Below are 11,789 nucleotides of genomic sequence, written 5' to 3' on the forward strand. Positions count from 1 at the left end.
GACATAGAGAACAGACTTGTGGACACAGTGGGGGAAGAAGTGGTTGCTCAGTCACTCTGTCGTGTCCAACTCTTTGCAACTCCATGGACCGCAGCACACCAGTCTTCTCTGTCCTTCACCATCTCCCGAAGCTTGCTCAAACTCATGTCCATTGAGTCAGTGATACCATACCACCATCTCATCCTCTGTCATCCTCTTCTCTCGCATTCAATCTTTCCCATCATCAGGGTCTTTTCTAATGAGTCAGCTCTTCATATTAGGTGGCCAAAGTATTGGAGCTTAAGCTTCAGCATGTCTTTCCAATATATATTCAAGATTGATTTCCTTTAGGATTGACTGGTTTGATCTCCTTGTAGTCCAAGGGACTCTCAAGAGTCTTCTCCAACACCACAGTTCAAAAGCATCAATTCTTCAGAGCTCAGCTTTCTTTATAGTCCAATTCTCACATCTATACACGACTCTTGGAAAAGCCATAGTTTCGCCTAGACAGAACTCTGTTGGCAAAGTAATGTCTCTGCTTTTTAATATGGTCTTTAAAAATTAGAGATACCAAGGAATATTTCATGCAAAGATGGGCTCGATAAAGGACAGAAATGGTATGGACCTAACAGAAGCAGAAGATATTAAGAAGAGGTGGCAAGAATACACAGAAGAACTGTACACAGAAGATCTTCATGACCCAGATAATCACGGTGGTGTGATCACTCATCTAGAGCCAGACATCCTGGAATATGAAGTCAAGGGGGCCTTAGAAAGCATCACAATGAACAAAGCTAGTGGAGGTGATGGAATTTCAGTTGAGCTATTTCAAATCCTAAAAGATGATGTTGTGAAAGTGCTGCACTCAATATGCCAGCAAATTTGGAAAACTCAGCAGAGGCCACAGGACTGGAAAAGGTCAGTTTTCATTCCAGTCCCAAAGAAAGGCAATGCCAGAGAATGCTCAAACTACTGCACAATTGCACTCACTTCACATGCTAGTAAAGTAATGCTCAAAATTCTCCAAGCCTGGCTTCAGCAATACGTGAACCATGAACTTCCAGATGTTCAAGCTGGTTTTTGAAAAGGCAGAGGAACCAGAGATCAAATTGCCAACATCCGCTGGATCACGGAAAAAGCAAGAGAGTTCCAGAAAAACATCTATTTCTGCTTTATTGACTATGCCAAAGCCTTTGACTGTGTGGATCACAATAAACTGTGGAAAATTCTTCAAGAGCTGGGAATACCAGACCGCCTGACCTGCCTCTTGAGAAACCTATATGCAGGTCAAGAAACAACAGTTAGAACTGGACATGTAACAACAGATTGGTTCCAAATAGGAAAAGGAGTACGTCAAGGCTGTATATTGTCACCCTGCTTATTTAACTTCTATGCAGAGTATGTCATGAGAAACGCTGGGCTGAAAGAAGCACAAGCTAGAATCAAGATTGCTGGGAGAAATATCAATAACCTCAGATATGCAGGTGATACCACCCTTATGGCAGAAAGTGAAGAGGAACTAAAGAGCCTCTTGATGAAAGTGAAAGAAGAGAGTGAAAAAGTTGGCTTAAAGCTCAACATTCAGAAAACAAAGATCATGGCATCCGGTCCCATCACTTCATGGGAAATAGATGGGGAAACAGTGGCAGACTTTTTTGGGGGGCTCCAAAATCATTGCAGATGGTGATTGCAGCCATGAAATTAAAAGACGCTTACTCCTTGGAAGGAAAGTTATGACCAACCTAGACAGCATATTCAAAAGCAGAGACATTACCTTGCCAACAAAGGTCCATCTAGTCAAGGCCATGGTTTTTCCAGTAGTCATGTATGGATGTGATAGTTGGACTGTGAAGAAAGCTGAGCACCAAAGAATTGATGCTTTTAAACTGTGGTGTTGGAGAAGACTCTTGAGAGTCCCTTGGACTGCAAGGAGATCTAACCAGTCCATTCTAAAGGAGATCAGTCCTGGGTGTTCTTTGGAAGGAATGATGCTAAAGCTGAAACTCCAGTACTTTGGACACCTCATGCAATGAGTTGACTCACTGGAAAAGACCCTGATGCTGGGAGGGATTGGGGGCAGGAGGAGAAGGGGGCAACAGAAGGTGAGGTGGCTGGATGGCATCACCAACTCGATGGATGTGAGTTTGAGTGAACTCCCGAGGTTGGTGATGGAGAGGGAGGCCCGGCGTGCTGCAGTACATGGGGTCGCAAAGAGTCGGACACGACTGAGCGATGAACTGAATTGAACTAGGTTGGTCATAGCTTTTCTTGCAAGAAGCGAACGTCTTTTAACTTCATGGCTGCAATCACCATCTTAGTAATTTCGGAGCTCAAGTAAATAAAGTCTGTCACTATTTTAATTGTTTCCCCATCTATTTGCCATGAAGTGATGGGAGTGGATACTATGATCTTAGCTTTATGAATGTTGACTTTTAAGCCAGCTTTTTCACTGTACTCCTTTGCTTTCATCAAGAGGCTCTTTACCTCCTCTTTGCTTTCTGCCATAAGGGTAGTGTCATCTGCATATCTGAGGTCATTGATATTTCTCCCAGCAATCTTGATTCCAGCTTGTGCTTCATCCAGCCTGGCATTTCACATAATATACTCTGCATAGAAGTTAAATAAGCAGGGTGACAATATACAGCCTTGACATACTCCTTCCCAAATTGTAACCAGTCTGTTGTTCCATATCAGGTTCTAACTGTTGCTTCTTGACTTATATATGATTTCTCAGGAGGTGGGTCAGGTGGTCTGGTATTCTCATCTCTTTAAAGATTTCAGTTTGTTGTGATCCACACAGTCAAAGGTTTTAGTGTAGTCAATGAGGCCGAAGTAGATGCTTTTCTGGAATTCTCTTGCTTCCTCTATGATCCAGTGGATGTTGGCAATTTGATCTCTGGTTCCTCTGCCTTTCTAAATCCAATTTGAACATCTGGAAGTTCTTGGTACATGTACTGGTGAAGCCTAACTTGGAGAATTTTGAGCATTACTTTGCTAGCATGGGAAATGAGTGCAATTGTGCAGTAGTTTGAACATTCTTTGGCACTGCCTTTCTTTGGAATTGGAATGCAAATTGACCTTTTCCAGTCCTGTGACCACTGCTGAGTTTTCCAAATTTGCTGACATATTGAGTACAGCACTTTCACAGCATCATCTTTTAGGATTTGAAATAGATCAACTGGAATTCCATCGCTTCCACTAGCTTTGTTCATACTGATGCTTCCTAAGGCACACTTGACTTCACACTCCAGGACATCTAGGTCTAGATGAGTCATCACATCATCATGGTTATCTGGGGAAGGAGAGGGAGGGACTAACTGAAAGACTAACACTGAAACATATACATTACCATATGTAAAACAGGTATCTAGTGGGAATTTGCTGTATGATGTAGGGAGCTCAAACCCTGTGCTCTGTGATGACCTAGAAGGGGGAGATGGGGTGAGAGGTGGGATGGAGGTTCAAGAGAAAGGGGATATATATGTACCTATGGTTGATTCTTGTTAATGCATGGCAGAAATCAATACAATGTTGTAAAATTATTATCCTTCAATTAAAACTATAGTAAAAAAAGAAACAAATGGAATGACACCAAAGTTGGAAAGAGTACAGTTAGAGCAGTGCTTTCTTGCATTGCTCTTGGCAGTTAAAATTGTCACATATATGTCTTATCTTCTTCATCTGCCAGCTTTCGTTAAATTATGTTGTGATAGCCAACTACCCCTAAATCTTGTGGCTTGCAACAGTACAGTTTTATCTATCACTCGTGGTCCATTTTGGCTGTGGACTGGCTATGGCTTTGCTCCATGTGTCTTCTTCATTCTAGGTTCCAGACTGCTAATAGGGACATGCCATTTCCTTCCTCTCTTCCATCCACCATATTATTCAGCCAGAGGATGTAATCTGGGTAACCCAAGCAGGCAGGCTTTATTTCATTTATTCTCACTAGTTAAACAACTACATAGTTCTTAAATGGGGAGAAAGTACAGACCTTCTCTGTACTCTCACAGTTTCTACTAGGTAGTAGCCCACAGCATTTCTACACACGACCCATTAGCCATTGCAAAGCATGTGTCTGATCCTGATGTAAATAGGATGGAGGAACACAAAGAGTTCTGAAAGAATGGACCAAAGGGAAGGGAGAAAATACTATGAACAAATTATATAACCTTTATGATCTTCCTCCCTCTACAGGCAAAAGTACATTTCACACCCCAAGGAAAAGTATCTTCCAAAGACCTATTTAGTTGTGGCTTCAGACCCAAAGTCCAAGATATCTTTTGATAGTTTCTGCACCTGGTCTATATATAACTCCTTGGATATGGATACCTATGAACTAAAGAGAAAAGTTATCTGTACCACCACCATCCTTTGTGTGCACACACACACACACAGAGAGAGCTTACAGTAAGGCAAGAGGGACAGGATAACCAAAGGAAATTATCCCACACAGCAAAGGAAGAGATGAGAGGCACACATCAGTTACTGATGTTACTCTTCCCTCTCACTCAGTCTTTCTTCATGAAGCTAAGATTTTAGCATTCTGTGACTTTGCTGGTAGCTTCTGTAACCAGTGAATGAGAACAATGAAATGAAACAGGTCACAAAAATAATCATCAGAGTGTCTCTTAATTTCCAAAGTGGAGGATATGTAAGAAAGGCTGATCTTGGTAATGACCTAATTTGCCTATCTTTATCTTGTAGAATTTGCAGAATAGCTTTTTCTATAAATTTAATAAATGTAACTTTCCAAACATTTAATAAGTATACGCTGTGTGTTTATTTTAAAATCAGCACAATAATTTAGAAGTCCATGTGTCATTAGGCTTTTCTCTGGTCATTATTCAGTTCAGTTCAGTTCAGTTCAGTTCAGTCACTCAGTCATGTCCGACTCTTTGCAACCCCATGAACTGCAGCACACCAGGCCTCCCTGTCCATCACCAACTCCCGGAGTTCACTCAGACTCACATCCATCGAGTCCGTGATGCCATCCAGCCATCTCATCCTCTGTCGTCCCCTTCTCCTCCTGCCCCCAATCCCTCCCAGCATCAGAGTCTTTTCCAATGAGTCAACTCTTCGCATGAGGTGGCCAAAGTACTGGAGTTTCAGCTTTAGCATCATTCCTTCCAAAGAAATACCAGGGCTGATCTCCTTCAGAATGGGCTGGTTGGATCTCCTTCTGGTCATTATTGCTAACTATCAAATATATAGTCTTCTCTTAGAAGACTTTACCTTGAAACAATCCATGCTAGCAAAAAAAAAAAAAATGTCAAGACTAACTGCTTGATTACATTCCAGCCATTATTTGCTTTACTTTCTGAGTGGTCTCCTTTGAGTCACTGCCTATATGTGAGGCTCTGTCATGCAATGACCAAAGCAAATAAGTTTCTGTGGCTGTTTTTCTCTGTAAACACATTGGTAGCTGCTGCTGCTGCTAAGTCACTTCAGTCATGTCCAACTCTGTGCGACCCCATAGACGGCAGCCCACCAGGCTTCCCTGTCCCTGCGATTCTCCAGGCAAGAACACTGGAGTGGGTTGCCATTTCCTTCTCCAATGCATGAAAGTAAAAAGTGAAAGTGAAGTCGCTCAGTCGTGTCTGACTCTTTGCGACCCCATGGACTGCAGCCTACCAGGTTCCTCTGTCCATGGGATTTTCCAGGCAAGAGTACTAGAGTGCGTTGCCACTACCTTCTCCAAATACATTGGTAGAGCTTCCAATAAAAATAAACAGAAAAGAAACTGCTGAAGTGCAACATTTTCCCAGGGCAATATTAGTCACCTGTGCATTCAGAATTTTTCTCATTACCGAGATTTACAGTGTCTTTTTGGAGGGACAGGGCATTGTCCATCCATTTCCTCTCTCTTTTCCTTCCACCATGTTATTCAGCTGCAGTATGTATTCACGGGTAACTCAAGCAGGCAGGCTTTATTTCGCTTACTCTCAGCAGTTCCTACATAGTTCTGTAATAAGGATAAGGCTACCCTTCATAGTTAGCCATTTCCCTCTTTCCAAATTGCAAAGAAAACCAGATTCAAATTTTAGTTGTGATGACTGTTTATCTAAACACCTACCACCATGAAGCTTCAAGCAAGCACAGAGGCCCTTAAGATGAAAGTCACATCAGCTGGACTAGAAGCTAGAGGAGCAGCAGGAGAAAAAGGTTGAGGAAATGAGAACCAACTGGGTGTCCTAGAGCAAAGTCTGAAGAGCAGCTGGAGGCTCACACGTGGACTCGAAGCTGCACACGAAGTGCAAGCCCTGAGTACTTGGCACAGGCACCCTTTGCCCGCGTGTCTATGGGCCAGTAATGTACTAGAGCCAACTTGTACCAGCCTGAAAAAAGCTGTTAAATTTTTATGAATTTTCCAAACCACATGTTAAATTGTTGGTAGCTTGAAATTGGCTATGGTGAGGTACTTACACCATTGAAACTGAAAAATTCTACAAATTAAGACTCTGGTTTTCGGAAGGTTGGTGATTATACATTTACCAGCATCCCACTAGACCTTTGGTTGCTTCTCTCAACTTGAATTCCTTCGCATCTCCTTCCTATGGACATTTGTAACCAGCTTCTATTCAGAAAGCAGCAGAGAACACCAAGAAAGAATGACCATCAGGACCTGTCACTGATCACTACCCACAGTGTCTGTTCAAGGTCTGTTTCCATATGAAGGGATGCTCATGAGAGGTCCCTCTACTGACACTCAGGGCCAGGCCACCATCTGAGGACAGCAAGTGTCAGTTGTTCAGTTCTTTCCCGTTGTTTGCACTAAGCAAGAGGGCCTGGGAGAAGAGTGAAACAAGTGAGGGCATGAAAAAGATGGGCCTGAAATTTGACTTGTCTGTAGCATGACTGGTCATGTCAGACAAGGGGAGGTGGTGAAACGCCTCCCAATGCTGCTTCACCTCTCTTTAATATGATACCATAGTGAAAGAAAAGACCCCATGTGGAACTGAGACCAGAAAATTGGGTCTTACTCCACCTCTGACACTGACTTATAGTGTGACCTGGTAAAAAAAGACACCAACTGCCCCCACAGGGGACCACACCACCCTACTGACTCAAACCATGTCTGCTAATAGACTCTTCCACTTGTGGAGGTACTTTAGGGATAATGGGAAAACAAATAGAACTAAACTGGAAAAAAAGAGAAAGAAGAAATGGAAGGAAAGGAGGGAAGGGTGGAGGGAGGAAGGAAAAAGAAAAGGAAAGAGAGAGGAAGAAAGAAAAGAGAACTTGGAAAGAAGAAGAAAGCAAAAAAGAATTTAAAAAAGGAAACCAAAAAATTAGAAGCTTAGGCTAAAATAATAGCTCTTCTCAACCACAGAAATTGAAAAAATATTCATTTTTCCAAGGTCTTCCTGAACTTAATAACTGATATTAAAGTAAATAAACATCAAAAAATGTGAACTTAATAAAATAACTAAATACTAATAAAATGTCACTTTTATATATTTATGTATTAGGGACTTGTATGTAAGATTTTATTTGAGAAAACAAAAGTTCCAGTGCTGAAGATTAAGTTTGAAAACTACTCAACCAGATGAATTATTTATTCAGTAAATATTTGGCTATGAGCTATCAAAGTGTGATGCTAACTCTAAACATTTACAGAGGGAGAACACTCAAATCCTCTGCTCAAGAAACTCAAAGCCAGAATTCCAGACAAGGTTTCATGCTTTAAATTACCTCCCCCACTCTAAAAAGAACATTTATATTTGAATTTTCTTCATTGGATTTTTAAAATTAAGACAAAACCCCTTTCAAAGAGGAAAGAAATTTCTTAGTAAACCCAAAACAGAAGACAAATCAAATGCAAATCCATGAAGGTAATGCCCTTGTTAATTTCAGATTAAAACTATAAGTGATGGGGATTCCACTCCCAGAAATAATGAAGACCCCAAACCTCAATGGTAATGGAGGGAAAGAGCCATCCTGCCACATAAAATGGAGCTTGGACCAACAGCCTCACGTGAAACAAGCTGTGACCACTCCCTAGGAATGCCGCTCGTGGCAGCAACAGCAATTCTGGGAGGGAGAAGACAAGGCTGTTGATGCAGGACCAATTCCTGGGCATGGAATAGCTCTGATAGGATGGTAATACCAGCATGGGAGGGAAGGGCTACATGTGAGGTTCCATTTGGCCAGATGGAGACAACCGTAGATCTGCGGGGCGGAGAGAAGGGAAACAAAACACCCCTCTCAGTAGGAGCCCAGAGGAAACTAGAACTCCAACACATATAAGGTCACACTAAGAAGGATGGACAACAAAACAAGTAATAAGAGGACGCATTCACTCTCAACAAAATGCAAAAACTTTAAACAATCACATATTGACTTTACAACTGGTATATTCAAGATTTCCAAAGAACTAATGCAAGAATAACATTCATTTTGAAAAGAACGACGACAAACATGAAACAAAACAGAACCAGTCACCACAAATAAGGAATGGCCAAAGTGCCCAAGCAAAAGATCTTCCAGTCCTGGCTCAAAGTCCCCACAAAAAGCTCATCCCCTCCCCAGCCCAGAGTGCAGATGAATTTGAGCCCCCTTGGAGATGCCAAGTCTTCCAGTTCTCACCCGTGCAGCGCTCAGCCCCGAGCATAATAGCTCCGTAGCAATCAAAGGACAATCTCACAAAATCATGGCCAGTGGAGTTATGCCAATTTCACCTGACTGAATTTTTGTCCTGGGTAATAAAATTCGAAAATACTTCTCCTTCCAAGTTGGATGCTCCATATGTGAAAAGAAATGAACATCATCTGACTTGCACTCAGGATGGTTACTGATATGAATCTGGTCCCGGAAGCCCACCCTGAGACAGGGATCAGGAGCAGGTGATTTGTTCAGGAGCTACTCCGAGGAAATTCCATGAAGTGGGAGGACCAGGATAGGAAACAAGAAGCCACAAGATCGGGGTGTAAGTTGAGGCAGAGTCTCAGCCTGTTGTCAAGTAAATTTGCACCTAAGAGATTTGCCTGCCGTGAAGTAAAGAAACTAGGCTTTCACACTTCCGCACCTGTCAGTCATGAGCATAAACCCCCAGGCACTTTGTCCTGTCCATGCCTGTGGGTAAGGCGATTACCATAGCCCCACAGGGTGGTCTGCAAAGAAGCCCCAGGCCAGGGCTACTAGAAGTAATAGTGCCCAGAAGCCCAGGGAGGGAATCACAGAAAAGTTGTGTGTGTGTGTGTGTGTGTGTGTGTGTGGTCTGTACTCAGTCGTGTCCGACTCTTTATGACCCCATGGACTATAGCCCACCAGGCTCCTCTGTCCATGGGACTTTTCAAACAAGAATACTAGAGTAGGTTGCCATTTCATACTCCAGGGATCTTCCCAACCCAAGCACCAAATTCACGTTTCTTGTGTCTCCTGCGGGAATGCAGATTCTTTGCCACTTGCGCCCCCTGGGAAAAAGGCATTTCAAGGAGTTTAGCAGAGCTCAGATGCTTGTCTGCTGCAGTTATCTTTTCTTGAGGTCAGCAGCTGGGATGGCTTGTGATGATTTTACACTTCCAGAAGGTGAACTGGGCGAGAAACAGGAGTAAAACACAACAGAAAATGCTTAGGATTTATTCATTTGCGTAGTGAAAGAAGGATGGGCCATTGCTGTAAAGCCCGATTATTAGTTAATAGGAGGACTTCCAGCAGGAACAAATCACTTAGGTCTAGATAAACTACAGAACTTAAATTTGGTTTAAATTATTGCCCAAACTATGGCTTTCACAAACAATTTCATCTATTCTGATTTATTTAAAAATAACACATTAATTTTGGAAGCAACCCTATAGTTTTAGAAATCAAAAGATATATAACCTTTTATCAAGTTTGTAGATATACTTTCAATAACACTCTTCTAATTAAGAAATCTGATTTAAAAAAAAGAAAGAAATCTGATGAAATTAATTCAGCAAATGAGTTTCAATTGTTTAGCAAATTATTTATGATTTTTAGCTCATTGCCAGACTAGGAATTAAAATTAAATAATTTAGAGCCTAGTAATATCGATACCTATAGATAATGTTAGTGCACAGCTGTTTGAGACTTAATAACTTAGAATAAGTAGATTTATGGACTGGAGTTTTCATAGTTTTAGTGTGTGGTCCAAGCATCCTTCCTTAAAGTAAAAGAGAATAAAAGAAAAAAGCATCATCAGAACATGTGAGTTGCTTTGGGGACCATGGACTCCCTGTAGCACCTTTGCCAACGTACCAGCATGATTAATATGCCCTTATGTGCTAATGCCCTTACCCTGCCTGTGGCTGACAGAAGAGCAGTGGCAACATAGCCTGGATGTTCCCAGGTGAGGCTCTAGAGAAGACACAAGGAACTATGATGAAGGCAACTGGGCAATGTTTTCATTTGAGGCTTTTAATAATCCAACTAAAAAGTAGGCATTTTCTATTTAAAAAAAAAAACAGGCATATGAGGTTAACATTAAAAAGAATTCATTCTAAATCCTGAGAAATAAAAACAGGGCCACAGGAAATTGTTTTAAAATGGGCTGATTCAGGTGCAATGAACTCCAGATTGGACAGAGTTCAGCTGAACTGGTGGACTCAACTAGACATTGATAAATTGGAAGACTGAGGATTTTACTCAGAGGCTGAGAGACTAAAAAGCATGAAGAAGAAAGTAAGAGATGCAGAGACAAGACTGAATGGCTCTACATATGTCTAGTAAGAGCACCCAAAGTAAAAAGTAGAAGGACAAAAGAAGCAATATGAAGAAATAATGGCCAAGAATTTTTGGCATTAAAAATGATGAGAGTTTTTAAAATTAAAAGCAAAATAAGAGAGATAGAAATAAATCCATACCTAGATTAGTTGTAATGACAGTGCAAAATCAAGAATACAGAGAAAGCATAGAAGGTATAAGAAAAGACAAATAAATTGCTCTCAAATTCTCATAAGCAACAATGGATCTCAGAAAAAAATGGGATGGCATCTCTCACTGCTGAAGGGACATAATTGTCACCTGGAATTATATATTTACAAATCTTCAGTCACAAGTTATGGCAAAATAAAAACATTCTGATTCTTACAAAACAGAAAGCTAACCACTCACACATTCTCACTGAAAGAATTACTGAATAACATATTTTAATAAGAAAAAAAAGTGAACAGAAGTTTCTTATACAGAAAACAATTGTGAGTAAGGAAAGTGACCAAAAAGTGTAAATATAATAATAAAATTAAAATATTTGTATTAAAATCTGGAAACAAAGCATTAGAAAACAATAAGATTGGCAGAATAAAAGAACGTATGCAACAAACTGTACGAAAGCCTTTTCCCACTTTTTCTATGTTTGAAAGAGACTAGAGAGATACTAAAATGCATAAATGCACAATTAATATATATGTTCAAATTTAAAAGTAACCATTACAACAGATGTAACCAACATTGGCTTGCCAAACAGAAGGAAGCATCAGTTCAGTTCAGTTCAGTTCAGTCACTCAGTCATGTCCGACTCTTTGCGACCCCATGGACTGCAGCACGCCAGACTTGCCAGTCCATCATCAACCCTCGGAGCTTACTCAAAATCATGTCCATTGAGGTGGTGATGCCATCCAACCATCTCATTCTCTGTCATCCCCTTCTCCTCCCACCTTCACTATTTCCCAGCATCAGGGTCTTTTCAAATGAGTCAGCCTTTCATATCAGGTGGCTGAAGTATTAGAGTTTCAGCTTCAGCATCAGTCCTTCCAATGAATATTCAGGACTGAGTTTCTTTAGGATTGACAGGTTGGATCTCCTTGCAGTCCAAGGGACTCAAGAGTCTTCTCCAACAACATAGTTCAAAA

The sequence above is a fragment of the Capra hircus genome, chromosome 28 (assembly GCF_001704415.2).
Source record: "Capra hircus breed San Clemente chromosome 28, ASM170441v1, whole genome shotgun sequence".
NCBI classification, from domain to species: domain Eukaryota; kingdom Metazoa; phylum Chordata; class Mammalia; order Artiodactyla; family Bovidae; genus Capra; species Capra hircus.